Source organism: Sapajus apella, unplaced genomic scaffold, assembly GCF_009761245.1.
Source record: "Sapajus apella isolate SASKATOON/1434 unplaced genomic scaffold, GSC_monkey_1.0 scaffold33, whole genome shotgun sequence".
NCBI classification, from domain to species: Eukaryota; Metazoa; Chordata; class Mammalia; order Primates; family Cebidae; genus Sapajus; species Sapajus apella.
In genome coordinates, this window is record NW_022436973.1 from 23,571,026 (window position 1) to 23,598,352 (window position 27,327).

General features: G+C 48.4%; 1 protein-coding gene across 3 annotated transcripts in view; it reads right to left on the reverse strand.

The window, feature by feature from the left end:
• Positions 1–300: 300 nt before the first annotated feature.
• The window catches only part of STK35 (serine/threonine kinase 35), a 48,856-nt gene continuing 21,829 nt past the window's right edge, over positions 301–27,327 (reverse strand). Inside the window, exons 4-5 of one of the 3 annotated variants that reach the window (XR_004274164.1) lie at positions 6,638–7,904; positions 301–312 (exon numbers count right to left, since the gene is read on the reverse strand). The gene's annotated coding sequence lies outside the window, so the exon portion shown is untranslated. Of the gene's footprint in view, positions 313–3,231; positions 7,905–10,077; positions 10,309–27,327 lie in introns of those variants that run through there. The other 2 variants (XM_032295628.1, XM_032295630.1) reach the window with 2 other exon arrangements.

Here is a 27,327-nt window from a genome sequence, read left to right on the forward strand (position 1 = left end):
AGTATATGCCTTCTCAGACACTGCTTACGCATATCTGTATTTATCCATCCATCCATCTCACATACATACACACAGATTTATATACACACTTGTGTATATGTACAATATATAAGACTTTCTGCTAGTGATAAGTGCTATTAAGTAAAAATAAAGCATGCTAAAGAAGTGGTGATGGTGAGGTGTTTCTTTAGATAAGGGTGCCAGGAAGGGTCTCTCAGGTGAAATGAGCAGAGACATATATGAAGCAGTGAAGAAATAACTCATTCCAGGTAGCAGAAACAGCCAGTGTGAAGACCCTGAGGTGGAAGTGTCCTGTGTGTTTAAGGACAGCAATAAGGTCAAGATGGCTTGGAGGCAGAGCCTGAGGGGGTACTGGGTAGGAAATAGACCTGGTAGGCCAAGGAGAAGAGGGTCTGGAGATCTTAGGCATAATAGGAACTTACTGTGTTCTGTGCCACAGCATGACCTGTTCTGATTTAAAATTAAATCTGCTGGGAGACTGGATTGAGGGACGGAGCTCAATGCCACAGGATCTCTTTTGGATTCTCAGGGTGAGATATTATGAGGTAAAGACTCCACGGGAGCCCAGCAGACCCTGCAGCTCTCCAAGTTGAAAGGCTTGAAGAGGGTGAGGGCGCCATGGTGGTAAGCAGTCTGTCAGGGCACTGCAGGCTCGGGGGCTGCAGCAGGGCCTGGAGAGGGACAGGCTGAGGTCAGGCAGCAGGGTGGACTGAATGTGGCCCTTCAGGCCTCGGCTCTTCCAGAAGTCTCCCAGAGGGCCCTCAGGTTACAGTGGGGCCTTCTCCACACTCCACAGCCCCTGGAGCTTCCCTCTCTGTCAGTCATACCTGGCATGCTATGAGGATGTGCCCGTTTTCTCTGACTCCCCTTCCGTGGGCCGGGAGCTTCTTGCTGGCAAGGCCTGACTCACAAGCACTGAGTAGGTGGCTGGGAGAGGGTATTAATCAAAAGACTAAGTCAGAGGCTAGCCCTGGAAGGACAGCCAGCAGTGGCTCAGGAGGGGAAATCAGTGAGGGCTCTGATGTCTTGTTTCTTGCATTGGCATGGACACTGGCCTGGTTCTGCATTCCAGATCCTTCCCTCCATGGTCTGGACGACACACCTCAGACCCTGTATCACAGTGATATGTCCCACGTTCCTCACCATCCACGCCCAAACACGACATGCTTCGAGCTCCTCCAAGGCCCTTCAACTCTGAACCCTGCCCTAACTCTGTAGGACACACGGAAAGGAGGACATGCCCACTGAAGGGCTGCCCACCAAACATTTTGCAAGAAAAACCTTTAGTCCTGTGAAGTGGCTATTTACTACTTTGTAAATGAAAAAATAAGTCAGAAAGGTGATCTGCCTCAAAGCGCCAGTAAAGGGCAGCACCAGTAAAGGGCAGAGCCAGTTCTTTTAACCCTCCTAGGCGCGGGCCATGCCCCCAATGGTTGCTGCATCCATCACTGTCTGGGTCAAGAATCTAAAGCATCTACCGGCTCTTCTCCCTTATCTGCTACTAACCCATAGTACAATGGCGTAGACATCTTTAACAACTTGTGACTTTACAGCCACACAATTGACTGTAACAAAAAAGGCAATATAGCAAAAATGTGGAGAAACTGAAACTCTAACGCACTGCCGGTGGAATGGACAATGGTGCAGCTACTTGGGAAAAGCTTGGCAGGTCCCAGAAAACCAAACAGTGACTATACGATCCGGCAATTCCACTGCTCGGTATATACCCAAGGAAATTAAAAATGTGGGGGGACTAGGAAGTGACTGCTAATGGGCATGGATTTTTTTCTTTTTTGAGGAGATAAAATGTTTTGGAATTATTGTAATGACTGCCCAACTCTGCAAATACACTAAAAACCACTGAATCGTACACTTCAGAAGGATGCATTCTCTCAATAAATCTGCTAATAAGAAAACAAACTTGTGGGCTGTCCTTCAAGCTCCAGGGTGTCGCTCAGGCTAAGGACAGAAGTATCCCCTTCTAGAAGGCCCAACCCCAGCAGCCACTGGACCTAGAATGTAGCTTGCTCACTCGCAGATTAGGCAGGCCAGTCTTATCTCTTCCCCCAGCTCACACATTCCTAAGTTCTGACTCCATCCTCTTGCAGGAGTTTTATTTTCCCGGGGTTTCCCGGGTCTCCTTGGCAGAGCCCCTCAATTGTGGGCTCCATGGTAAACATCAACCCTCACCAGACTGGTAAGCTTCACCAAGGCTGTGCGATGCCAGGAGTCAGGGCTTAGCGCTCAGCAGACCCCAGGTGAATACCAAACCTATCTTTTTGGGAAAATCACCAAACCATTTGTTGAGTGCCTACTATGTGTGTGCTGGGCCCAATAATAGGTTCTCATTTAGCCTGCAACTTGTCTGAAGGTAGCTATCACCACCCCCACTTTCGTTGAGGAAGTAGATGTTCCACAAGGCTAAGCAACCTGTCCTGGCTGGCAAGTGGCGGGGGCTCTTCTCCCAGCCCAGCCAGCACTCACCCAGCAGTCTTGAGTTCTCTGGGTTTGTTTTCTCATGCCTAGAGGAGCACACATCACACCTACTAGGCAGTATGGTGGTCACAAAAGCATCTGGCTTTTCATAAATTCCAGTCCTTGCTCCTCATGGAATATGGCTTTTGTTGGTCCACACAGAGAGATGGGCTGTGCTTTTTCCCATTCCCAATCCAACCAGGATGGCCTGGCTTCATTGGATCCCTTGCTTTTTGGACATGAATGCTACCAACTGCAGGCCACCTCTGATGGAACCGACCTCTCTGCTGAGCTTTTCCAAAACTTGGTCCTTACACCCTTGCTGCTGTGGTATGGAGACCCACCTATTTTAGCTCTTGGTTAAAACTCTCTCAAAGTAGAACTGCAGAACCACAGGACTTGGGGTTGAGGGGGGCTTCTGGGATGTGTGGAGGAGAGGCCCACAATGTCTGCTTAGGCCCTGGAACCCCTAGAAGGACAGACCAGGCTTAGTTTGGATCCAGGATTCCCAGTCGTGGCTGCACGATTTCAGGAGCTTCTTCCACTTCTAAGTGCTGGTTTCTCAGGTGTAGAATGGGAAGGCCAGTTGAAGGCCACCAGGCAGCTTCCTCAAACACAGGGACATGGAAGTGGCCAAGGATCCTTCTCTCATGCCACCCACCGGCTGGGATGGGGGCTGCAGCATGGGCTGGCCTCCTCCTCCCAAACAGGGCACAAACAAAACACAAAACACTCTTTTTAAAATCACATATGGCTTCTTTGACCCCATCAAATAACTTTATTCACACAAACGTCCCTTAATTTACAAAGCCTCAGTCATTCATACACATTAGGGGGATCCACAGTGTTCAAGGAACTTAAATATAATGTATCATACCAACCCAAGTAAACCAAGTACAAAAAATATTCATATAAAGTTGTTCACACGTAGGTCCTAGATTACCAGCTTCTGTGCAAAAAAAGGAAATGAAGAAAAATAGATTTATTAACTAGTATTTGAAACTAACTTTGTGCCTGGCTTAAAACCTCCCTCACACTCATGCCTATCCCACACCAATGTTTCAGAAGTCACTGAAATGTACTCCCTGGCTCTGATGAAAAGAAGCCCCTGGCACAAAAGATTCCAGTGCCCCTGAAGAGGCTTCCTTCCTCCTGTGGCCTCTCCTAGAAAACCACCAGGGTGGCCTCCTTGCTGATTCCCTCTGCAACCTTAGGCAGGCGACGGCAGCGGACTCATCTCTCGGTGACGGCTGTAGATGCTAACACTGGCCAATTCTTTGCCACACCTAGTGGTTACCCTCTGAGGGCATTTCTCCAGAAAGACGCCCTCAAAGCCCAAGTAGGGCAGGATCAGAGATGCACCTGTGTTGTCTCAAAGGCTGTGCCACAGCCCAGTATGACAGGTTGGCAGAGCCAACCTGCCTCCAAAACCCAGTGGCCTAAAGAGCTAAAAAATGTCAGCTTAGCTCTTTCAAGGTTGCCAGGGCCAAGAAGACTCCCAGGAGCTATGTCCTACAGGCCTAGGAGGGAAAACCAGTCGAGGGGAGGGATAGTCTGAGACCCACCTAGCGTAAGAGCCACCAGTGCCCCAGATGTGGGGGGAAGGGGGGTGCATGGGCAGGATAGGAGCTGCACTTGGTGGGCAGGGCTGAAAGGAACCATATGGATCCAGGGAAGGGCAGAAAGTTAGGGTCCCTCCTTAGGGGGTGGCAGGCTGACTCCTGCTTTTCAAAGTTTCTAAAAGATACCCCAAGGCTAAATCCCAGACATCCATGTATTAAGATGTCTTCTAAGAAGGTTAACAGCCAATGGCATAAAAAGAAAGAAAATTGCCACAATGCCAGCTCTTTTCCTTCTCTTAGAAAAAGATTCAAGCAAAAACAATCATCTTATTGCTCCAAACACTGGTTTTCTAGGCTAGAAGACAACTGATATGTTAAGGAGCTGTGATCCTGGAGGAAGGGAATGTGGAGGCGGGGAATGTGCAGGGCGAGGAGGCTATGAGGAAGGTGGGGAGTGGTCCTAGCACCACAGGGTCGGGAGCAGAGGGAGCGGAGGGTGTTCGCCCCTGCCCTGGGCATCTGTGCCCTCATTCGCTCTGGGGCCTCCCCCGGCAGTGCCACTAAGGAGGCCAGGCCCTGTCCAGAGTCAAATCTCCACCCGGTGCTCGGTGTGTTTGTCCTCTGGCTGTAAACAGGGTGTTTCTTAAGTAAACATTTAATATACTCCCTCAGAAAGGCAGCCATAGGGGCAAACTATGTCCAGGTGGGAGGAAAAAAGTTCTCATTCTCCTGACCCAATGCCTCTGGGATGAGACGAGGCTAAGGCCTGCAACCTTAGTCCCCAATGCCCAGAGAGGGTTCAGACACGGCCAGTCTCGAATGAACAGACTGAAGCATCCTCCTGGCTAGAGGTAAGAGGCAGAGTGTGCACCTGTCCAAAGCACAGTTTTTCTGTCCTGGGCTGTAGCCGCAAGTGAGTCCCCTGGTGATGGTGGGGAGCTGCGGACCTGGCTATAGCCCTCAGAAGGAGGGTGTGGGGGGTGAGGGGGTGATCCCTCCCCGATGGCTCTCTGGAAATGAGAGCTGGTGAAAGAGCAAGTGACAGAGGACACAGACAGGGAGAAAGAAGCCACGCACTTCCAGCTGAGCCAGGAGCCTGGTCAGGGGAGGACAATGGAATAAGGCACTACAATCTGTCCTGCTGATTCTTCTGATGGGAAACCCAAGCTCAGATCCCTAACAGCCGAGGTCAAGAGCCCCCTCCAATGGTCTATCCTTGCCACAGAGCCAAGGAGAACGAATGACTGCCATTTTAAGGTTTGAAAACTCCTAGAACTGGGGCAGGTCCTACAAACTTGGTGGTGCTGAGATGATGCACCAGAGAGCTGCCGGCAGCCTGAGACCCAGTGAAGAGGCAGGAGGGGGATGTGACAGTGAGAAGCCGATCCACGTGGGGACAGTGGAGTGGCACTGAGACTACAGGTGCTACTCGGGGCTGAGCCACAGCCAGTTCTCACCATGGCAGGGCCCGCGTCTGCTCAGGACTGAGTGCCTGAGGTGGGCAAGTGTTTGAGAAAGCAGGGGAGCGAGGGGGGGGCAGGCACTTGAGGCTAAAGAGCTGGCCTGCATTTGCACTACGGAAAGAGGTTGTGCCACTAAGCAAGAACCGGTTGGGGGTCCTGGAAGGTAAGGGGGCATGGAGGCTGGCGACCCCTAACAGGCTGCCCACCTGTCACCTACAGGAGATACTCTGAGAGCAAGAAAAATAACAAAGGGGAAGGACGATGGCTCCAATAACTTATTTAGTTGGAGCTACGAGACCCGGGTAGGGAAGTAAAAGAAAGCAAGGGGCTCGTTAGGCTGGAGCTCATTAGGGATGTTACAGCATGGGCTGCAGCCAGGGAGAGGCGGGTGCTGGGTTTGGGGACTGTTTTTCCCATTTGCTCATGTACAGACACAGCTGCCCCCAAGGGAAAGCAGGGTGGCGGGCAGAGAAGGAACGTGCACTGCAATTAGGGGATGCCGCTGTTCCCAACCTCTTGGCTACAACTCAGTGCACTCAGGAGACTGCCTGAGAAGTCAGAGACAGGAGAGACAGGCAGTCACAATGGGTTTCAGCCCAGGAAGGGAAGGGCCTGGTTATCACCATAGGATCCTGCTAAGAGCAGCCAACCCTCCGTCCACAAGAAGGAAGGAAGCTTGGTGTTGAGGGGGTTGAGAGAAGGCTGAAAGAATGTGTGCAAACATATTGCCGAGCCTGGCCTGATGCACTGCTCTCTCCCAAATTCTCAGGGCCAAAAGATTGCTGCTTAGCAAGTAAAAGCCCCTGCCTTGGTCACATAGAAACTGAAATGCCCTCCAACCCTCTCCCCTATCCATCCAATGCTGGTTAAGGTAAAACAAACAAAAACGAACACAAAGGGATTCCCTTGCTCCTCCCCAGGGACCCTATACTATTTGGCCATAAGGGGGTGAAAAGTCTTCGGAGTGGCCAGTCCCGTCCAGTCCAGAGGGACAACATGAGCCCCTTCTGGCAGCGGGAGAACAGATGTGTTCAGAGAAGCAGCCCAGGGACAGGGAGGCTTCCCTAGGGAGGTGTGAGAGGGTTGCTGGAGAGTGCAAGCATGGCTGTGACAGACAGGCAGTGGTGGCGGTGGCAGCCTGCAGGTGGTGAGCCCACAAATGGGCCCCTAACGCTGCAGCGGGTCTACCCAGTCCCACACCTCCTGCTCTGGGCAGGTCCGCTATTTTCCCATCAGATACATCTATGCTGAGGACAGGCACCTAACAGTCTCTGGGGGTGAGGGGAATGGCGCTTGATATGACACCATGGACCCCAGCACACAGGGCACGCCCTGCACATTGTGAGGACACCACAATGGCAGCCAGTTCAGGACACCCTGTTATCATGACAAAGTCGCAACCAGATCTTATGGTCTCAGGTCGTCTCTGTGACACATGGACACTATGGGACACATCTGGGAAGATGGCGATCCAGGAGGCAGTTAGGTGAGGGGTGCTGACGTCACAGCAGTGACAGATGCCTGCTGAAGACCCGGCTGTGTCCCAGAGTTTGGCACAACAGTTTTTCCCAACAGAAAGGCAGGTTTACAGAGTGGGGGGATGGCTGCTCGACCGCCAGCAAGTGCGAGACAGTCACTCTCCACCCTTCCCTCCCAGTTCCCTGCAACACAGGGTGGAAGAGGAATGGATTCCCACCGCTCTAAGTCCTGGTGTGGCCTGGGGCTCCCAATAGCTTAAAGAGAACAAAGCCCAGAGTTGAGACCTTTTTAGTTCTGACCAAACCTCGGTCTTCCTCTTCCAGGTGGTTCTTCGCTTTTGATTATCTCTCAGGCCCAAGGGCTAGCCCACCAAGGAGTCCAGGAGTTCCTGCATCTGGTAGGGAGGTGTGGCCCAGAGGCCTCCTTATGTCCTCATGCCCCGTTCCAGGAGAAATCCCCAGATTCCCTATGGGGAGGCAGGCCTTCTCTTGGGAAGTGAGGTGTCATAAGTAGAACTGAGAGAATTATAAAGAAGGAAGACAGAGGGAAAGTGAAGGACAAAACTGAAAATAGCTCCCTAACCCCTTATACAAATTAAAAGTGAAATTTATGCATATGCCTTATCCATATTGAATTTCTTCAAAGAAACTGGTGCCTGTCCACACCACAGCATTGCTTCCTGTTCTTCTGAAGTCTCAATGGTTTAAATTAAAAAGACCAAAAAAAAAAAAAAAAAAAAAAAAAGAAGAAGAAAAATTAAAAGGAAGGGGGGAAACCCAAACAAAAGCTTCACATTGCCGGAGATCCAGCTGTCAGGAGAGCGCCAACCGGCCAAGCCACCACCTGTACCCTCTGCCGTCCTCTGTAGGAGACGTGGTGAGACTGTGGGTCCCAAGGGATCGACCTGGAAGACAGAAGGCATGTAAGGAGTAGACAGACATTGGTCAGCAGGCCTGGCCACCAGCTCCCAACCCAGAGGAACGCTGAGGCTGTGTGTGCTGGGGATTGTGGGGGAGCACTCTAAATAGACGGGGTAAATCTAGTCTCAACCTCCCAGGTCTAGACACACATGCTTATTTTTCAGACAGGGAAACTGAGGCTCAGGCTAAGTAAATTACACAAGTAAATTAAACTCACAATAACTAAGGGGCAGACACTGGCTGAGAACCCAAGCATGCTGGCTCCAGCTGCCAAACTGATCGTGATCCTGACTTCCTCGTACTATCAGGAGAAGATACAGCAGGGTCCACCCTGGATTTTCTGTCCCCATGGACCTTGCCAGCATTGGTTCCACCCACACTTTCTTCCCCACTCTCTGTAGCTAACTGTGCTGTTTGTTAGAAATGCCATAGCAACCCTCTCTAGGTTTAGTTATCTTGTATTAAAGAAAAGAATGAAGCTCAGGCCTCTGAGAACCCAAAGCAGGCTACCTGCTAAGGTCTTAAGAAAGGCCGGAGTCCCACAGCCAGGAGCAGTGCTGGACTGGGCCTGCACTGTCTGCTGCCGTGCACTGAGGGGGAATTTAAGTCCTCTGTTCCCTGGTCTCATCACCTGTACCTGCGTCACAGACTACTATGAAGATTAGATGAACATTAAATGAATGTAAAACTGAGAAGAGAGCCTGATCCTATTAGTATTTGCTATTATTTGAAAACTGCCTTAGTGCCAGTCCTCAGGAATAAGACAAGCCTGCCCTTCAGGGGCTTATTCTATTGGAGGCCTAGAATCCAAGGGCCCACAGAGATTAGTCTTGGGCAGCCCCTGCTCTGAGCTATCGGATCAGTGCTAAGTATAGTGCTGTCCTGGGCAGGGCAGGCCATCTAGGGCAACGGTGCTCCAGTCTCATTGCACATGGAATCATCGAGGCTTTTGGAGACAGGGTCTTGCTCTGTTGCCCAGGCTGGAGTGCAGTGCCTTGATCACAGCTCACTGCAGCCTTGAACTCCTGCGTTCAAGTGATCCTCCTACCTCAGCCTCCTGAGTAGCCGTGACTACAGGGCACACACCACCATGCCCGGCTAATTTTTGTATTTTTAGTAGAGACAGTTTTTTGCCATGTTGTCCAGGCTGGTCTTGAACTCCTGGGCTCAAGTGATTCGCCCGCCTTGGCCCATCTAAGGAGTTTCTTAAAGTGCCTGTTCTCAGCCTAAATGACCAAAGCAGACAAGTCTTTCACTGTGTGTGAGCAATCCCCTAGCAGCTTCCTTTCTTTGTGAGGCAGAGCCAGCACTGTGGCTGCCTTGAGTTGCCACCTGTGCAGTCTGACAACACCAGCTCATTGTCCTCAGCTCCTGGCGAGGGACCTAGGTAGTCCCCTCAAGAGGCAGCAGGATAGGACAGTATTGGACAATGTACTTCCTGTTGGCCTCAGTTTCTTCCCCTGAACACTGGGGGCTCTTTGTTGAGGTCTGAGTGGGATGACTATCAGGTTCTTGGCCCATAGCAGGTACAAGCATACTCAATGAGTCCTCCCCTTCCTAGCCAACTGTCCCCAGCCAGAGACTATAAACGTGTTAACTCTGAACAGGCCATGGTTCTCAGCCATGCAACCACCAAAAGTGCTTCTGGCTGGTGAGGGTACCATGAGAAGGGTCCTCCCCACACTGCTGGAGGAGGGGAAGTCTGGTACTGTTTTTAGGGCTTCAAAGGTGTTTAGATTGGTGGCTCTCTAAAATTCCACTCTTGAAAGTCAAGCTTAACAGATAAACCTAAATATGAAAAGAACTTTATGGATAAAGAAGTTCACTGAAGTATTATTTAAATTATAAGGCACTAACTCACAAGTCCAAAAACAAGGATTAAGTAAGCAATTGATCCTTCAACTTACTGATATACTACAGAGAAAATGAGATTGTTGTATGGCGTTTTGAAGATGATGGCAAAACCATTTCCATTGGGCAGGTGGAAGAGAGTAGGGTACAAAATGGTGTAGCACACAGCATGACCGTAACTACGAAAAATACAAACACTCCAGTGCAGGAACATCTGCCAAGAAATACAACAAAATGTTGTGCTTGTTGTGACTGGATTTTCTTCTTCCCCTACTTCTGATTGTTATTATTCAACACACACCAATGTCACATTTTACTTTTTAATAGGAAAAATAGGGTACTTTAATGAACAAGAAAAGCTGGCAGCTCCAACAGAAAGGTCCAGACGTGTGGTCTTGTCTGGACTCTTCCACGCCCAGTGGACAAGGGCGAGCTTCTACAATGCCAAACGGGAGGTTAGACTGCGCGATTCCCTGCTCTACTGCCCAGGTAGCGGGTGACCCAGCGTCTATTTGGAAGGAAGTGGGTGTGGCTCATCTGGAAAGAAAATACAGGATTTCTCAGGCCCAGCCTTTTACTCTGCTGCTCCTGTTCCTCAGCCTGTTAATTCCTCTCAAAAAAAAATCCACTTGTAGGTCTTGTATCCCAGTTTTTGACATGGAAAAAGAAAACCATCATAAACATATTCCCTGATGATTCAGCAGCCATCTCAAACTCTAGCTCTATTTAGCATGCCTACTGCTTTCTCTCTGTGCTTTCTGTAGACACAGCAGATCAACCAGAAGATGGGGGAAGAGGGTATTTAGGGTGGGCCCTCACCATCGAGGCATTAAGACCTTGTGAAATACGACGAGAAATTATATGGTCACATGTGATGTGCTAAAATAATCTTTGGGACCAGTTATGACTTTCCAGCATTCTTTTCTTCCCTCCCTGCATAGGGCCCTAGCTGAGGACAATCTCCTGAAAAGGATGCCCATCAGCAGGAAGGTAGCACATGGCAGCTGAAAAGCAGTGTTGGCAAGGAGGCAGGTTCAGAAGCCAGAGGTTCCTTTTTACATAAAAACTAGCAGAACATAGTGTGATGACTGCAGAAGGTCAGACCAACAGCACGGCACTCTGCAAGAACTCCTGAGACACCAGCTTGTAATGACCGCTGTAATCACTGGGTCCTATGCCAGGAAGTGAGGCTGACATTTCCCAAAGGCTCCTCCACCCTCCCTCTAGCTCTGGCACTGGCTCTGGCCCTCCTGTTGGAAGCCTCAGAACAGCCCACAGGTCTGAGTCTGGTTCTCTCTTGTGGGCACAAAGAAGGAAAATAAGAGAGCTCTCTACTGTGGAGAGGATCTTGGCTGGTGGTTCTTTTCCCATCTGCCATCAGAGAAGGAGCACTTTTCCCAGGGAGCCAACAGCACAGTAAGCTCACTGAAGGTAGTGGAGGCACTCTCTGCAGCTTTGAACAGGAATAGCTCAGACCACACGGTTCTGGGTTTGAGCAGCAGACCTATAAAGGGTATAGGTCTCAGCCCCAGTGGGTCCTGGGGGAGGCCTTAAGCTTGTGGCACTTCATCCTAGCAAATGCCACATCTCAGCTCTCTGATCGCTCAGGCTGTGCCTGACTGCCTGGCTACCAGCTTCGACTGGGATTTTTCTCATCCGTCTCTGTGGAAGCCCTACTTCTGACCATAGAGCCCGCTCCCTGAGGGCAAAAATCACACCTGCTAAGCATAATGAAAAAAGGTGATGTGATGAACCTGCAACTGACATCTGTTGTACACTTCCATGATTACTGTGAGGATGGATTTGGCCAGTTTTAACAAGAAAACAGGCCCAGAGAGATGGAGCAACTTGCCCCACACCAGAGTTGCTGAGCAGAGTAGAACCAGCACTTAATCCCAAGTTTTCAAGCTTCACTACCCAAAGTCTCTGCACTATGACAGTCTTCATTCAGTGCTTCAAAGCTGGCTCAGCAATGGTTCCGATAGCTTGCATCTGAGATGATCTTGGGGGTGGCAGGTGTCAATGATCTGGTAATATCTGCTATGAATCCTTACCTTTCTCATTTCAGCTCTTGGACCAAGTTCTCTCAGTGCATCCCACCTTCGTATTTCTCTATAACTGGCATAACGGCAACCACTTATGGAGCAGTTTGTATGTGCTAGGCAAGTTCTAAGTGCTTTGTAGGTAACAACCTAGTAAAGCAGCACTGCATTCCAATCACTGTTAAAGGATCAAGTCTTTTACATCCATTGCCTTACTTCATCCCAGCAACCCTAAGAGATACGGGTTACTGTCCCCCTAGTCTTAGAGATAAGAAAACTGAAGCTCAGAGAGCAGCCCCACAGCCAGTAAGTAATAAAGAAAAGGGTATAGCTCAGGGTAGTCTCATTCCAAAGCCCCTGCTTTTGACATGTAACTATGTATGTAAAATCCCTTCCTAGAGAAGACAAGAAGAGCTTAAGTGGAGTTTAAAACCCATCTAATCCCTTCATTTATAAATAGCCTCACTCCGAAAAAGGCTCATGGAAGGCTTACGTGCCTGTGTACAGGTCTAGTGCTTGGGGGACAGGGGAGGACATGGTGCCAACTTGGCAGTGAATGGTCTTCCAGTCAGGCAGGGGTCTGGTCTGTTTAAGGAGACTGAGAAACTGAAGGGCTCTCATTAAGGCCATCAGCAGCTTGGAGAACAGAAGCCTGGGAGATCTGAGGGGAACATGCACAGGAGGATGGCGCTAAGGACAAGGGTGGCTCACGTGTTCACCTCCTTCCCCTACTCCTCAGCCTGCACGCCCAGAATACCTTGGTGATTATCCCTTACTCTAAAAGGATGGCCTTCCTGCTTTGTTGATGTCAAAATGTCATTACCTTTGTCTTTCTTTTCTAAGAGACAGGGTCTCACTCTGTCACCCAAGCTGGAGTACAGTAGCGCAATCATAGCTCACTGCAGCATTAAATTCCTGGGCTCAAGCAACCCTCCTGCCTCAGCCTACTGAGCAGCTGGGATTATAGGCACATGCTACTACACCTGGCTAAATTTTTTTTTTTTTTTTTTTGAGATGGGGTCTAGCTCTGTCACCCAGGCTGGAGTGCAGTGGCATGATCTCTGCTCACTGCAACCTATGCCTCCTAGGTTCAAGTGATTCTCCTGCCTCAGACTCTCAAGTAGTTGGGAGATAGGGTTATTGCTATGTGGCCAATGCTGGTCTTGAACTCCTGGCTTTGTTCATGCAATCCTCCTGCCTTGGCCTCCCAAAGTGTTGTGATTACAGGCATGAGCCACCATGCCTGGCCTAAACATAATTTCTTTGATGGAATGATGTGAAAGTAAGTATGGTTTTAAAAATTGCTTCCCTCCCAGACTTGCCTCCCCAGCTTTTAAAATTGCACTGTCTTAGGAAATGTGGAAGTCTGATAATCACAAGGTTGATCCTCACTTCAGTACTTTCTCAGGGAAGAGCACAGGTTCTATGGCAGACAGTCCTGGTTCAAACACAAGCTCTGCCACTTACTATTTCCATGATCTGAGTCTCCTTCTCTTAACCTAGAAAATGGGCATGGAACTCTTTTCCCTTTGGGGGCCTGCTGTGAAAAGTGAAGAATTCTTCAAGTAAATTGCCTGTCATGGCACTTAACACAGGATGGACACTCAGTAAGATCGATCTTGCCATCATTCACGTCATTCATTTTGGTTGTTAGGGTATCACAGACTGAGACTTCAAACCCAAAGCCCAGTTTCCTCTTTCTATCCTGCCTCTCAGATCTGGTTAATAGAAAAGAAAGTCATCTCATTGGCACACTCATAGACTAAGGCACAGTATAAACTCAAAGTGGTGTATTATTGGGTGGGGAGCCAAGAATTCACTCTTACTTAAATTCACCCAGTCTTGTGTAGTGGTATCACTGTAGCTAATGATACCTATGACATGCTAGCAGCTGTGCAAGATTATGCAACACCTCATTTGTCCAAAGGACCATGTAAGAATTATCCTCATTTTACAGATGAGCAAACTGAGGCTCAGGTTATTAATTTTCAGCATACCATGCTGTGGAGCAAGCAGGCTCACAGGAGCAGAGAGGAAAAGTCATCTGTCAGGGTCACAGAGGGCAGTCCTCCTCTTCTCTAAGCAGGGTTAGCTTCCAAATGAGTCATTCTTTACTTTTTAATATACCAAAGCATCTGGCTTTTCACACTCAGACATTAACATGCCAGCCCCGGAGGGTTCGGTGGCCCCAGCACGAATGTCTCTTCCTATCAGTCAGAGGCAGCGAGGCCAGGGAATCACGCTTTCTGATGCATCATTCCTTTAAGGTTGAGCTCCCAACTATGGTGCCTAAAGTAGGGCAAAAACAGGCATGTCTGTGCTGCGAACTTGCCTGTTGTCGGGGTCGAAGGATGGGAATACAGACAAATGGATAACACTGTTTTCAGTCTTCAGGTATACAGAAGGGGCATGATGTTAGGAAAAAGAGGAGCAAGAGGGCAGAGATCAATATATACAACAGAAGCTTTGCAGTGCTCCGTGACAACCCAGAAGACCACAGGTCCACGCCTTACAATATCTGAGCCCTGACTAGGAGACCAAACCAAGGCAGCTCCCCGACAGGCAGGCATCCAGGAGCAGGCCCTCAATGCAGAGAAGCATGGCTCAGAAATGGTGTTCTCTCAAGTCATTGGCTTTGGAGTAGGGAAACTCAAAATTTACAGCCCAGGTCTGACCTTCACCAAGTCAGGGTCCCCTGAGCCTCAGTTTGCTCAGCCTAAAATGAGGAAATGTCTTCTCTGCCGGGTATGAAGACCAGTAATAGTCTATACAGCAGGCAGAGTGAGATGCACAGGAGGTACCTTAATAAGCTAGGACAGTGGCTGCAAATCACATCCAAGAAACACAAAACCAAACCCTGTTGCTGGGGCAAAAATTCCAGACAAGATGCTTTGGCCTCAAGTTGATCTTCTCTTGAGGTGACAGCCTCCCTCCTGCTTTGGGTCTTCAGCTCCTGCTGGTCTAGCTACCCCAACTCCCAACCCCATCTGTCACTCAGATCGCACTCACCCTTTGGGTTCCCCTCCACACGCCTTCCCCAGAAAACACTCCAAGAGGGCCCAGTCTCTACGGGGACTCTTCTGTCCCCCTGCCTAGTGAACAGGCATGGATGTCCTCAGATTCCACTAGCCATGTCATGTGCTCCAACCTTACTGTCTTAGACCTGAGCTTCCTACAGGACAGGGAGAGTCTGCTGCTTCTCTTAAGCCTCTCAGGTGACCAAGCAGCAGTGCTGGGTTTTTGGGAAGAGCTCAAATACCAGTCGATTGTTAGAAACTGGGAATTAGTACACAGCAGTAAAACTTCACAGAATCATTCACTCCACGATAGGGTTTTAACATAAACACATGGTTATAAAAAAAATCTCTGCCTTTGGTTGAGTTCCTGCATCACTGCCAAGTGCTCTGCACACGTTCCCACTGAAAATCCCAGCAAGCCAGGTGTGGACAGTAATGCTCAGAGAGCTGGACCACTTATCCAAACTCCAGCAGCTGGTAAGGGACAGAGCTGGGACTGTGTCCAAGTCGGAAGCCCATGCTATTTTTCTACCATGCTACAGGGTGCTGTTCCCCTCTTTCACACCTTCAGAGCTGGGTGGGAGAAATGAGGTATGCAGGGATTATAGATTATCCTGACATTACAGAGCCTATCAGTTACCCAACCGGGGGCTCCTGTTGACTTCTGAACAGGGGCCATCTTTCAAGGGGAAGATGATGACCAACTTCAGCAAATACATCTGTTTTACATGAAGGGGGTCCTTGAGATCCAAGTGTGGCTATTTGGAGCAGGCCTGACCTCAGAATGTATCCCCCGAGTCCAAGTTAGTTACAGTAAAAGGTTAATGAGAAGAACAGACTTAGGACTGGAACGCTGCGGTTTAGTCTAAAACTGTGGATTTCCCAAGATGTCTTTTTTTTTTTTTTTTTTTTTTTTTTTTCAGATAGGGCCTTGCTTTGTCACCCAGGCTGGAGTGCAAAGGCATGATCCTGGCTCACTACAGCCTTGAGTTCCCTGGCTTAAGTGATCCTCCCACCTCAGTCTTCTGAGTAGGGACCACAGGTGCATGCCACCATGCCCAGCTAATTAAGTCTTGCTCTGTCACCCAAGCTGAGGTGCAGTGGTGCAAGCTCAGCTCACTGCAATCTCCGCTTCCTGGATTCAAGTGATTTTCCTGAGTAGCTGGGACTACAGGCATGCAACACCTCAGCTGGCTAATCTTTTTTTTGAGACGAAGTCTCACTCTGTTGCCCAGGCTGGAGTGCAACGACATGATCTTGGCTAACTGCGATCTCCACCTCCCAGGTTCAAGTGATTCACCTGCCTCAGCCTCGTGAGTAGCTGGAATTACAGGCGTGTGCCACGACACCAGCTAATTTTTGTATTTTTAGTAGAGATGGGGTTTCACCATGTTGGCCAGGTTAGTCTTGAATTCCTGACCTCAGGTGATTTGCCCGCCGTGGCCTCCCAAAGTGCTGGGATTACAGGCGTGAGCCACTGCACCTGGCCCCAGGCATTTTTTTTCTGGTACAATAACACATCATTCAGAGTCTGAGAAAGGCACATGGCACAAAGAACACTGAGAACCAAGAGGACCTTTGTAGGTGCCTTATTTATTAAGGCAAAAACTCACCGGACAGCGGCACAGGAGTGCTCTAAGCAGGGCGCCCCCAGCACAGGTGAGCAGTACAACTTGTGTGGCTCGGGCTGAGGGAAATTAGGCCAGAGTGTCTGGGGGGAGGCAGACTTCAGCCCAATGCACCAGAGCCCTTTCTAACAGGGCAACAGTGAGGGCCCCCTCCTCCTTGAAAGTTTCAAGCAGAACCTGACACTCCCCCTTTGTCTTTTTTTTTTTTTGAGATGGGGTCTCGCTCTGTCACCTGGGCTGGAGTGCAGTGTCACCATCTCAGCTCACTGCAACCTTTGCCTCCCGGGTTCAAGCGATTCTCCTGCCTCAGCCTTCTCAAATAGCTGGGATTGCAGGCTCACGCTACTGTGCCTGGCCTGAGACTCCCCTTTAAAGTGGATGAATGTTATCAGGAGGAGACAGGCTCTATGCTGCATCCCTGAAGCTCAATCCACGTCCCACTTATACAAGGAAGACACACACACTCTCACAGCAACAAGTGGCAGGCCCAGAGTAGAGCAGGATATGATTTACTGAGGCAAACGGTCTCAGCAAAGCTTAAAGCCGAGACAGCGGGCTGCTGCAAAGAGATGTCAGCTGTATCTCAAGTGTGCCAGACAGTCAGTCAGGGCAGTGGAGCAAGCAGTTACTGTGAAAGCTCTTAGACATGAAAGCTTGCTTAATATTGTTTTAAATGATTTGATTCCTTGGAGTACACTGCCAAAAGTGCTAGTGTTAAAATGTTCGCCAAATGCACACCGAGAAACAGTAGGCAAGACTGCAGATTCTGAGATTTGGAGGTCTCCGTGGTGACCAGTAGGCAGGGCTGCACATTGAGTCATCTTGTCTGCGTCTGAGAATTCAGGCTCACTTAAACCATGTCTTTCTGGCCTTGGGAAATCAAGAGGCAATAGGGCACTGCGTTGGTAGCTTCCCTAAGCACTTTAGCTAATACACATGCACTGGGTGGAACTCAACACCAACTAAGGGGAACTATTGTCTCCAGAAACAGCCCAGGCAATTAGCAGTTAGCTACATGGATACCCTAATTCCCTTCCTCAACTTATTAAGTGTGGGGTTGAGAATAAAATCTGCCAACTGCCTCAATTGGTCCTCAGAGGGACACGTTCAGCTGTGGCTGCTGTGATTAGCAAAGAAAGAGCCAAAGAAAAGGCTGAGGTCCTCAGGGCCCTTGCCAGGAGGAAGATGCTAAGGTGCTGTTACTAGCTAAAGGGGAGAGGTCACTCTTCCATATGGGGACAAAACAATTTGTGGTTATAAAAAGAAAGATTCCAACAAGGTCGTACCCACAGAGAGATCGATATGTACTTTTGGTTACAACGAGCTAAAGCCCACTAAGCCAAGGGGAACTCACTAGAGGCACTTGCTAAGGGGCTTGGAGATCTCTTTGGGGGAAAGAATGCTATCACAAATTGTTAGTGAGAACCAAAGTGAAAAAGTATGATTAACCTACAAGGATTTGGCAAAAACAAAACAGCAGGAGGAGGGCAATACGCAGAGCCACCATTGACTGAACTCTCATTAGGAGCTAAGAACTGCGCTGGACACGGCCTACAGTGAGCAACACTTACTGTGCTGACCAGGTGAGGAAAGGGGGCCCAGGGAAGGTAGATCACTTGCCCAAAGCCACCCAGCTAGTAAATAGGAGAGCTGCAGTTTCAACCTTGATTGACCAGTCCAACAGGTTCAACATCAAGTCTCTTGATGTCCTGACAACATGGAAGCACATGTTTCTCACCATCCTCTTCAGATGTTGCCCTTTCTGCCTTCCCGTGCTCTGGAAGGTGGCTGTGCAGTCTCACACTTTCTGGAGACATGTATCGCCAGTGTGGCATCTCATCGTCCTCCCCTGGGGGACTGTCAGTTCTTCCCTCATTGTTACTGACTCACCTGCCTAAAATACAGCTTTCTCACCACCACCCACTCTCCCTTGCCTTTTTTTGTAGGATGAAGTTCCTCCTCAGGCTGGCATTCAAGGCTCTTGGCAACCTAGCCCTATTTAGCTTTCTACTCTGGCCTGTGTGTGAACCCACCCAGGGATACGTACTCTTCACAAATTCCTGTGTTCTGTCTTTGGATGTGCTATGTCCCCTGCTTAAAATATCCTCATCTGTTCTCCTTTCTTCAAGGTCCATCTTAAGTCATGTGTCCTCTACTTTGCCATCACTTCTTCAGCAAAAGCTAGCTCCCCACTCTAAGCTCCTGGTGGCCCTGAGACAGGCCGGTGCCACATGGACTTGCTCCAATGACCTCTCTGGGGTAGCTCGATGGAAATGAGCATGAGCACTGGAGCTCTGGCTCTTGAGCTGGCACGAGTGAGCCACGTGGCCAGTGCAAATCACTTCCTTTCTCTGGAGTGAGAGTTGGGGGAAAAACAATACCCAGGACACAGATGAGGATTTCACAACATAAAGAAGAGTGGGCAGTGCTGACGCTCGGCCTGCACAGGCCAAGGCTAATGTGTGGGATTTCGTTTTTAAGCAAAAAAGTTTAAAAAGTAAAACAAACCATAGTAATTTTTTTTTAAAACAGGAGGAAGCTTATAGAATAAGGTTATGAAGAAAAAAGGGCCAGCCATGGTGGCTCAGGCTTGTAAACCCAGCACTTTGGGAGGCTGAGGTACGAGGATAGCTTGAGCCCGAAAGGTCGAGGCTACAGTGAGCCAAGATCGTGCCACTGTGCCACTGTACTCCAGCCTGGGTGACAGAGTGCAACCTTGTCTCATGTTTGTGTTTTAAGCTAAATGTTAATGAATCAAGAAGTCAAAAAATTTTTTTAAGTTTGGAAAGCAAAAAAGTTACAGTAAGCTAAGGTTAATCTATTTTTTAAAAAAGAAATTCTACAGTGGTGTACAGTAATGTCCTAGGCCTTCACATTGATTCACTACTCACTCACTGACTCACCCAGAGCAACTTCTAGTAAGTGCCCCACACAGGTATACCATTTTTAATACAAAGAAAAAAACCACAACCTTTAATTTTGTAGAGATGGGGGTCTCCCTTTGTGGCGCAGGCTGGTCCCAAGCTTCTGGGCTTAACTGATCTTCCTGTCTCAGCCTCCCACAGTACTGGGAATACAGGTATAAGCTAGCAAGCCCAGGCATTTTTTTATCTTTTATGCCATATGTTTTACTGTACCTTTTCTATGTTTACATGTTTAGATACACAAACACCATTGTGTTACAACTGCCTATAGTATTCAATACCACAACATGCTATGAGGTTTGCAGCCTAGGAGCAATAGGTTCTATTTACCATATTTATCCTAGGTGTGTAGGAGGCTATACCATCTAGGATTGTGTAAGAACATTCCATGATGTGTGCACAAAGACAAAATCGTTTCACCATGGATTTCTCAGAATATATCCCTCTCATTAAGTGACACATGACTATATAGTGAATGCAGGATGATCAGCAAGCTCCTAATTCTCAGTAACCATTTGCTGAATTTGTGTAAAGACCAAGGGTCCCCAGGGTTCCAGGGAAAAGGGTCTGGTGAACAGGCAGATGGGGCAGCCTCTACCCATGCCCTATACTGTCATTCAAACTACAGTTGTAAGGATGGCCAAGGGAGTGACTCCAAAGCCCCTTCCCCACTGGCTGAATGGCCATATAAGGCTGGAGGCTGCCCCTCTGCTCCTGGTGCTTGCACTTAGAAAGCCGAAGAATACCAAAACCAGGGACTACAGACCTTCTTCCCCCACCTCCTTCCCCTGTATGCCTTTCCCTAACCCGAAATAGAAAGTATTTCCCAATTTACAAATTAAAGTGGTTCTCAAAATCAATTTTACAGCCAACAATCATGACTCTGATGTTATATAACTAGTAAAAATAAATAAATAAAGAGAGTGAGATGCCCACATTGGAAAGCTGCCCCGTGACAGGATCACCAGGCTGCCCACGTGACAGGATCACCAGGCTACCCACGTGACAGGACCCCGCACAGGTTTTCAGCTCTAAAAAGCAAAACAGTACAAAAACAACGAAACGCCATGTTCTTGAGACACAATTATGGCAGAGTGCAGATGCAAATAAGGACAGAAGAGCAACACATCATCACCTAATGAGAAGCTGATTAACAAGAAAAGAACAAAATGCAGCAAGAGTCAGCCATGAGTCCAAGTGGTCATTCTGTGCCCGTGAAGGTGCTCTTTGTTCAGCACCAAAACAGATCCAACAGTCCTCTGAGAAGACCCAGAAAAAACATAAACGGGTTTGCACCAAAATCTCAACAAAAAAAAAATAAGAAAGAAAGAAAGAAATGGGTGCCACTTACCACAAATACCCATGCAGAAGAGAGAATACAGTCTTATGTCTGTACACCCAAGACACATTTACTTATCTCTCTACCCCCCGCAAACCCTTTCCTGCTGCAACGTTCACTCTCTCTTACATGGCACTGTCCCCACCATGCAGTCACTCAAGTCACAGATGATGGAGTCACCCCAGTCACAGATGATGGAGTCACCCCGAGCCACTCTGTCCTACCTTCCTAATTCAGTCCATCTGAGAGCTCTTTTGAATCTCCAAAATGCATCTTGAATTCATTCCCACTTCATCATCTCCCCTAACCTGGACAGCTACAGCCCCACCTGGGCTCCCTACTTCTACCTGAGCCTCTCTCCAGTTCTACTGGCCGCACAGCAGCCAGTGACCTCCTCCTGGATTCCCAGGCCTTGACCACCACACTCCAGCCAACTCCCTCTTCCTCTGCTTAGCAGAGGCCTCATCCTTCAGGTCTCAGCTTCAATGCCACTTCCTTAGACAGCCCTCCTCTGATAGCCTTAGGCAGGTCCCCATTTTCTGCTATTTTCTTCATTAACACACAGCTGAAACTATACCTATGTACTCCCACATGACATGTCTCTCCAACTCAGTGCCTCAAGGGTAGGGATCATGTCTATTTTCTTAAAGTGTGTTATTAACAAGGCACCCACCACAGTGCCTGAAACACAGTTAACCAAAAAATTAACGGGACCCCCGGGAATGCATGTTTTCCTTTTTATTGGTGGGGAAGGGGAAAGCACATGAGCCTGCACACATTCTGAGATGCTAATTCTCGCTCTGCCACCAGTGTGCCCAAGAACTGGCATGAAAGGGGAGCAGGACCCAACACCTGTGTGGTACCTGCTGCACACCTGGCAGGCATGTACCAGCTTTCATTCACGTTCCATTTAATCCCCACGACAATCCCTCCAGGTGTTAGCAAGCCCCCCTTTATGGAGCAGACTCAGAGGCTGAGAGATGCCCAGGGTTTATGTGGACTGAGGCTGGAATTCTTCTCCACTCCACAGCCCAAACCTGGCTTTCAGTGGGTGCTCAATATATGTCTGTGGAACAGATACAGAAGTTTGCTAGTCACGATTCAAAGTCACGTTTAAGATTCCACTTAGAGGCTGGACGTGGTGGCTCACGCCTATAATCCCAGAACTTTGGGAGGTAGAGGTGGGCAGATCATGAGGTCAGGAGATAGAGACCATCCTGGCCAACATGGTAAAATCCCATCTCTACTAAAAATACAAAAATTAGCTAGGTGTCATGGCACACACCTATAATCCCAGCTACTCAAGAGGCTGAGGCAGGAGAACTGTTTGAACCCAGGAGGCAGAGAATGCAGTGAGCCAAGATCGCACCACTATACTCCTACTCCAGCCTGGTAACAGAGCGAGACTCCATCTCAAAAAAAAACAAAACAAAACAAAAACAAAAACAAAAACAAAGTTTCCACTTAGAGATCTCAGTTCCACCTGTGCTTCGGGATGCTTCCCTATTCCCTATTCCCTGTTCCTTCTCAATTTCTCCTTTCTCTAGGGGTGATCTCCCTACCATTCAAACTTCACAGGGATCCTGTGGTTGCTCTGATGGTACTCACCTTAGGTCACCTTAAGACATTCATCATTATTATGGTTCAGAAGTTCTCTTCCCCAGGGAAGTCCACGGAGAAGTAAAATGAGCAGGAGTCAGTTGTCCCAGGGTCCCAGAACCACACCCACCATGGAAGTAGGAACATGCCAGGGCAGATGGAATGGGAGAAAGGGTACAAGAGTGGTCCTTCAGGTACCCTGGTTCTCTAGAGGAGTGACTTGCCCAAGTGCTACATAATTATACAATTACTTATGGAATTATAGAAGCCAGGTAATTATACAATGACTTAAGGAATTATAGAAGCCAGGACCTTACAGGCCCTCCTGATTCTTAGGCCAAGGTCCAAGCTTTTTGAAGATAAATGAGTAAAAGGTGAGGGCAATGGTCTGCATGTGGTAGCTGATTGCACATTTACCCTCTTCTGCCAGAGCAGTTCTGAAGCTTGTGTGTTCATCAGCACTACCTGGAGGGCTGATACAATACCACTCCCCAGTTTCCAACTCAGTAGGTTTGAGGTGGAGCCAGAAATATGCGTTTCTAACAAGTTCCCAGGTGATGCTGCTGGTCTGGGAACCATATCCTGAGAACCACTGGTGCTAGGGTTTCTCACTGACACTGTGTGCTTGGGGGTGGGATTCAGTGAGGAGGAGCAGAGTGAGACAAGGGCTTGAAGATATCTTCACCAATGCTCCTTAATCATGACATCCTGTGTTCCTGCTGCAGATAAAATGAAAGCAATCTTTTTAACCATGGTTACACTTCACCCAGGTTCATAGAATTAGGCTGAAGACTCACATCTGGGTCACCCTATGGCATCGATCCCAACTCAGTTCTAAGAGCAGGAGGGAGTCTGGCATTATCATGACAGCTCTTGTCCTGCTTACAGGACTCCAAAGCAGCAGGATGGAGCTATGTGCTCTGAAGGCTTTTCCTGCTATACCTGTTGGGACCCCAGCCCTAAGACACTCAGGTCAGAAGAGGGAGAAGGACCTCTGGACCATGTCATTGGTGACATCTGGATTTCAGTTTAGGCACTTGCTGTAGACTCCAAAATATATTTTTTAAAAAGTTAAAGTTTGCCTGTTTGTCTGGGGTGTGGTATCATCACTTATTTCTGCTGCTCTATGCAAACCAAGGGTTCCTTCCAAACATCATCGGATCCAAGATGCAATCTGGTTACTAACAACAGAGTCTTTACTTCTGACTTCCAGTTCTCTTTATGTCTGGTGCAAGGCTGTGCTGTGCTGGTAATGCCCATACAATCTGCCAAGATCTGAGGACACCACACTCCCAACTCCATGCCTTAGATTTGCCCTAGGCATGCCTAGCTTTCTGAGAGGGCATGTCTTAGGCACATCCAAAAAAAGTAGAAAAGAAAAAACAAAGGGGTGCAGCACATGGCTATCAAGGGTTTTCTTTCACCAAAAAGATGGAAGTAAATGCAGAATGAGTCATCTAGTTCACATCATCTTTGTGATTTTCCCATTGAAATAGATAATCAATACTACAACCCAACACCATATACCAAAGCCAGCCTGCCTTCCATTACTGCTACACTACCATGCCTCTGAGTTCGGGGAAAAAAAAAAAAAAAAAGTGACTATTCATAAGGTTACTTCCCCAGGCCCCATATCAAGATGCTTTTTGCAGCCTGGGAAAATGAAAGCATTTTCATCTTCCTCACTATGGCCTATGGAGTGCCAGGGTGGCCCTAATCCATTCCCCCCATGTCCCTAGACATCACTTTCTTTAATAAAGAAACAAAATACAGAGTCCTGACCTGTGTACGATGCAGGCTGAGTTATGGCTTTCCCCTGGCACCTCTAACTGAAAGTGAAATTCCTTTAAAGTTGGGAAATTCACTGCAGTGTTTTATGGTATTGATTTATTTTAAACTTGGTTGGCAGTTTTAAGGCCTGCCATGCCTCTGAATTCTAGAAACGCTAGAGGAGATCTCCATTTCCTCTGATTTTGTAATACCATGGCAGACTCACTAGTGGAAATGAAAACAGGGGTGAATGCAGCTGCCCTAGTCATCAAGACAGAACCTGGGGCACTCTCCCCAGGTCCTTGTCCACAATGTATCCCCAGTTAGGTATTTCACCACCTGAACAGTACCTTTTCCTCCCACAGCTAAGAGTACTGTAATCAAACAAAACCCGAGTATGTACCCCGAGAAGTGGCCCCTTCACATCTCACCTGGCTTACACGGTACCTCTAAACCTACCTTCAAGAACCAGCCTGAAATATCACCTTCTCCACTCTTTCCTGTCTTCCTGTATTCCTACTGGGCCATATATAACCCACTACAACCAAGTGTCTGTGTCTTATCTGCATTATTACACTAGGTTCCTAGGAGATCATACTTGGGTCTAAACAATCAATGCCTCCACTGGGCAAGTGCCTACTGTGTGCCAGAAGGGCTCTTGCCTACCAGATCTGACTTGGCTCTAGAATCTTTCAACACAGGGCTATGGGCAGCCACATCCATCAGAGTATGTATGAGTGATGGAATCCCTTGTTTAAGTTAGGATTCAATGAGTGAGCTAGATGATTTGTTAGAAAGAAACAGAGCAACCACTACCATTCTGCTGGGTCCTCATCAACCCTAAATCCCTGGGTTCACTCAGAATGGGCTTCTGCCAGGGCACCAGGACCACAGACACGTACGATGCCTTTGGTCCTATTGGAGCCCTTTCCTTGTAACTGGTGCCAGACACTGGCCTACTGACAGCACTCCCTCAGTGCCGGGTGCTTTCCTAGCTGCTGGGGAGCGGAAGTGTGCTCTGGATCTCCTACTTTCCAACCTTTTGGCAATTTTGACCTGGCTGCATATGTGGCTCCTGCCTTACTCTGCTGCCAGACTTTGGTTATATGGCTACCTCACACTATCCCAGCCTTTCCTCCTCTGCCGCTGTTTGGGGCAGTATCATTGTGACACAGGAGAAATCCACATGCAGGCTGACCTCACCTGAAGGGAAGGCTGGTGGCCTGGCTGCAGTGTGCCAGTGCTAAAACCAGCTGTCAGAGTGCAAAGGACACCCCTGGCAGCCCAGGATGCTTTACTGTGTGATGCTATTGGAGAAGAACCCACCATCTGCTTCAGAATAGAAACCCATTAAAAGTGGCTTTAAGAGGCTGCAGAATGCAGCATGAAGTAGTACAATTTCTAGCCAGATACACCTTGTCTCAAATCCTGGCTCTCAAAACCTTAGGAAAGTGATTCTCCGCTTCCTTATCTGCAGAAAAGAGGGCACGTAAAAGAATAGCTAAGCAGATGATGTATGATAATGATACGGTGAAATGCTTAATTCAGGGCTCGGAATAAAAAGGGAGGGTCTCTGCCCTGCACAAGTCAAGGGGTCCCTCAAAGCAGGTTTTGATAACCAGTAGTTATTATTGTTGGTGGGAGTATCTTTCAGTCCCTGGGATTAGAGGAAATGGGAGCTGGAAGCACCCCTGAACCATCAGGCAGCTTTGCACACAGCTGGACAATTACAAGAGCCACTTTGATTTGCCAAAAGGGATGCTATCTAGGTTAGGTGGAGCCAAGGATGCCACAGAGGAAGAACATGTGAGCAGCAACTGGGCCTTGACGTCAACAGCCCCGGGCCAGGCCTGTCCCCTCATGGATGCTTTCATGTCCTGCAGAGCTGCAAGGGACAGATTATCCCTGGGGGGGCCATCAGCCCCATTACATAACTGACAGCTCAGCTTCCTGCTGTTGATGCGGCAGAAACAATCAAGAGATGGCAACAGCAGGCCACTGGAGAGCTTGTGGGGACTTACAAAGAAAAATAAAATAACAGCCTTCCCACCTGGGAGGACAATTCCTCAGAAAATACCAGCGGAGAGACCAGGCGCCAAGGGACACCTCTCTTTGTATACAGGTACCCAGAGCCACCAGGGTCTTCACAGTTGAAGACTGAGCTTCCATATCCTGAGAGAAAAGAGAAACAAACACTCCAACTCTTCACTCACAGTCCACCCCCCATGCCTTCTGAAGCTGATTAGTACTAGTGAGAGGGGGTGTGGAAAGGCTGTGACCCCCCACTATATGAGCAGGGGCTCAAAGAGGCTCAGGGGTTCTGGATCTGCCTGGATCAAATAACTGATCCTCAAGGGACACCACTACCCCATGATCTCTCTGTTCTTAATAAAACCTCTATTCTTACCCACTTTAGGGCACAGCCTAGCATTTCCCTTCTCCCATCCTCCCTTTGGGGTATTCAAGGCTCCACCAAAGAAAAGAAGGGATCAGCTTCTGGGGTACAAAACCAAACCACTGACTTCGGCCCCTTGGCAGTTACACCTTCCCATGAAGGAAGAACCTTCCTTGCTTCTACTTTCCTTTGGGCTATCTGGCTGCTTATTGCCACACTCTGAACCTTTTCAGAGATGGAGAGGAACTATGTCCTATTGAAGCCTACTAAGCGTTCCATACCATGCATCTCATAATGCCCTGGGCTTGGTGGGCAGGAAATTCCATGCAGTTTGATGCTAAGTTATTTGTTGAATGCAATTAGGACAGCATTTTAAATTTAAAGATGATTCAATGAGCCAATACACCAAACTGGCTTAAGCCATGGTCACGGCTAGGCTTTGCCCCTTCTTAGCTCTGTAACCTTCACGAATTTACCTGAAAATAAATGAATTATCAGTCATAAAGCACTCAGCCCAGGGACGACTGTGAATTGTTGTTTTGGTCATCTTTGTCATTGCTGCCCTTTCTTCACAGCCTAACCCCTTAGGCTGCCACGTTCCTTGGCCTGTGAGGCAGGAGCTAGTTCCTGGCCATCTGATAGCTGGGCCAGGAAGTCACACTCAGAGTGGACCTATCTAGTACAGGGTGGGGGTCCCAACTTCTCCTCTAAAACCATTTTTAAATTTATCCTCCAGAGACTCTGTTTTGATTACTTTGCTGTTTAAAACAAACCATGTTAATTAAGCATTTCTTTTCCATTTTTTAGTATCACTGCTGATTAACTTGATGGCTATAGAGTAA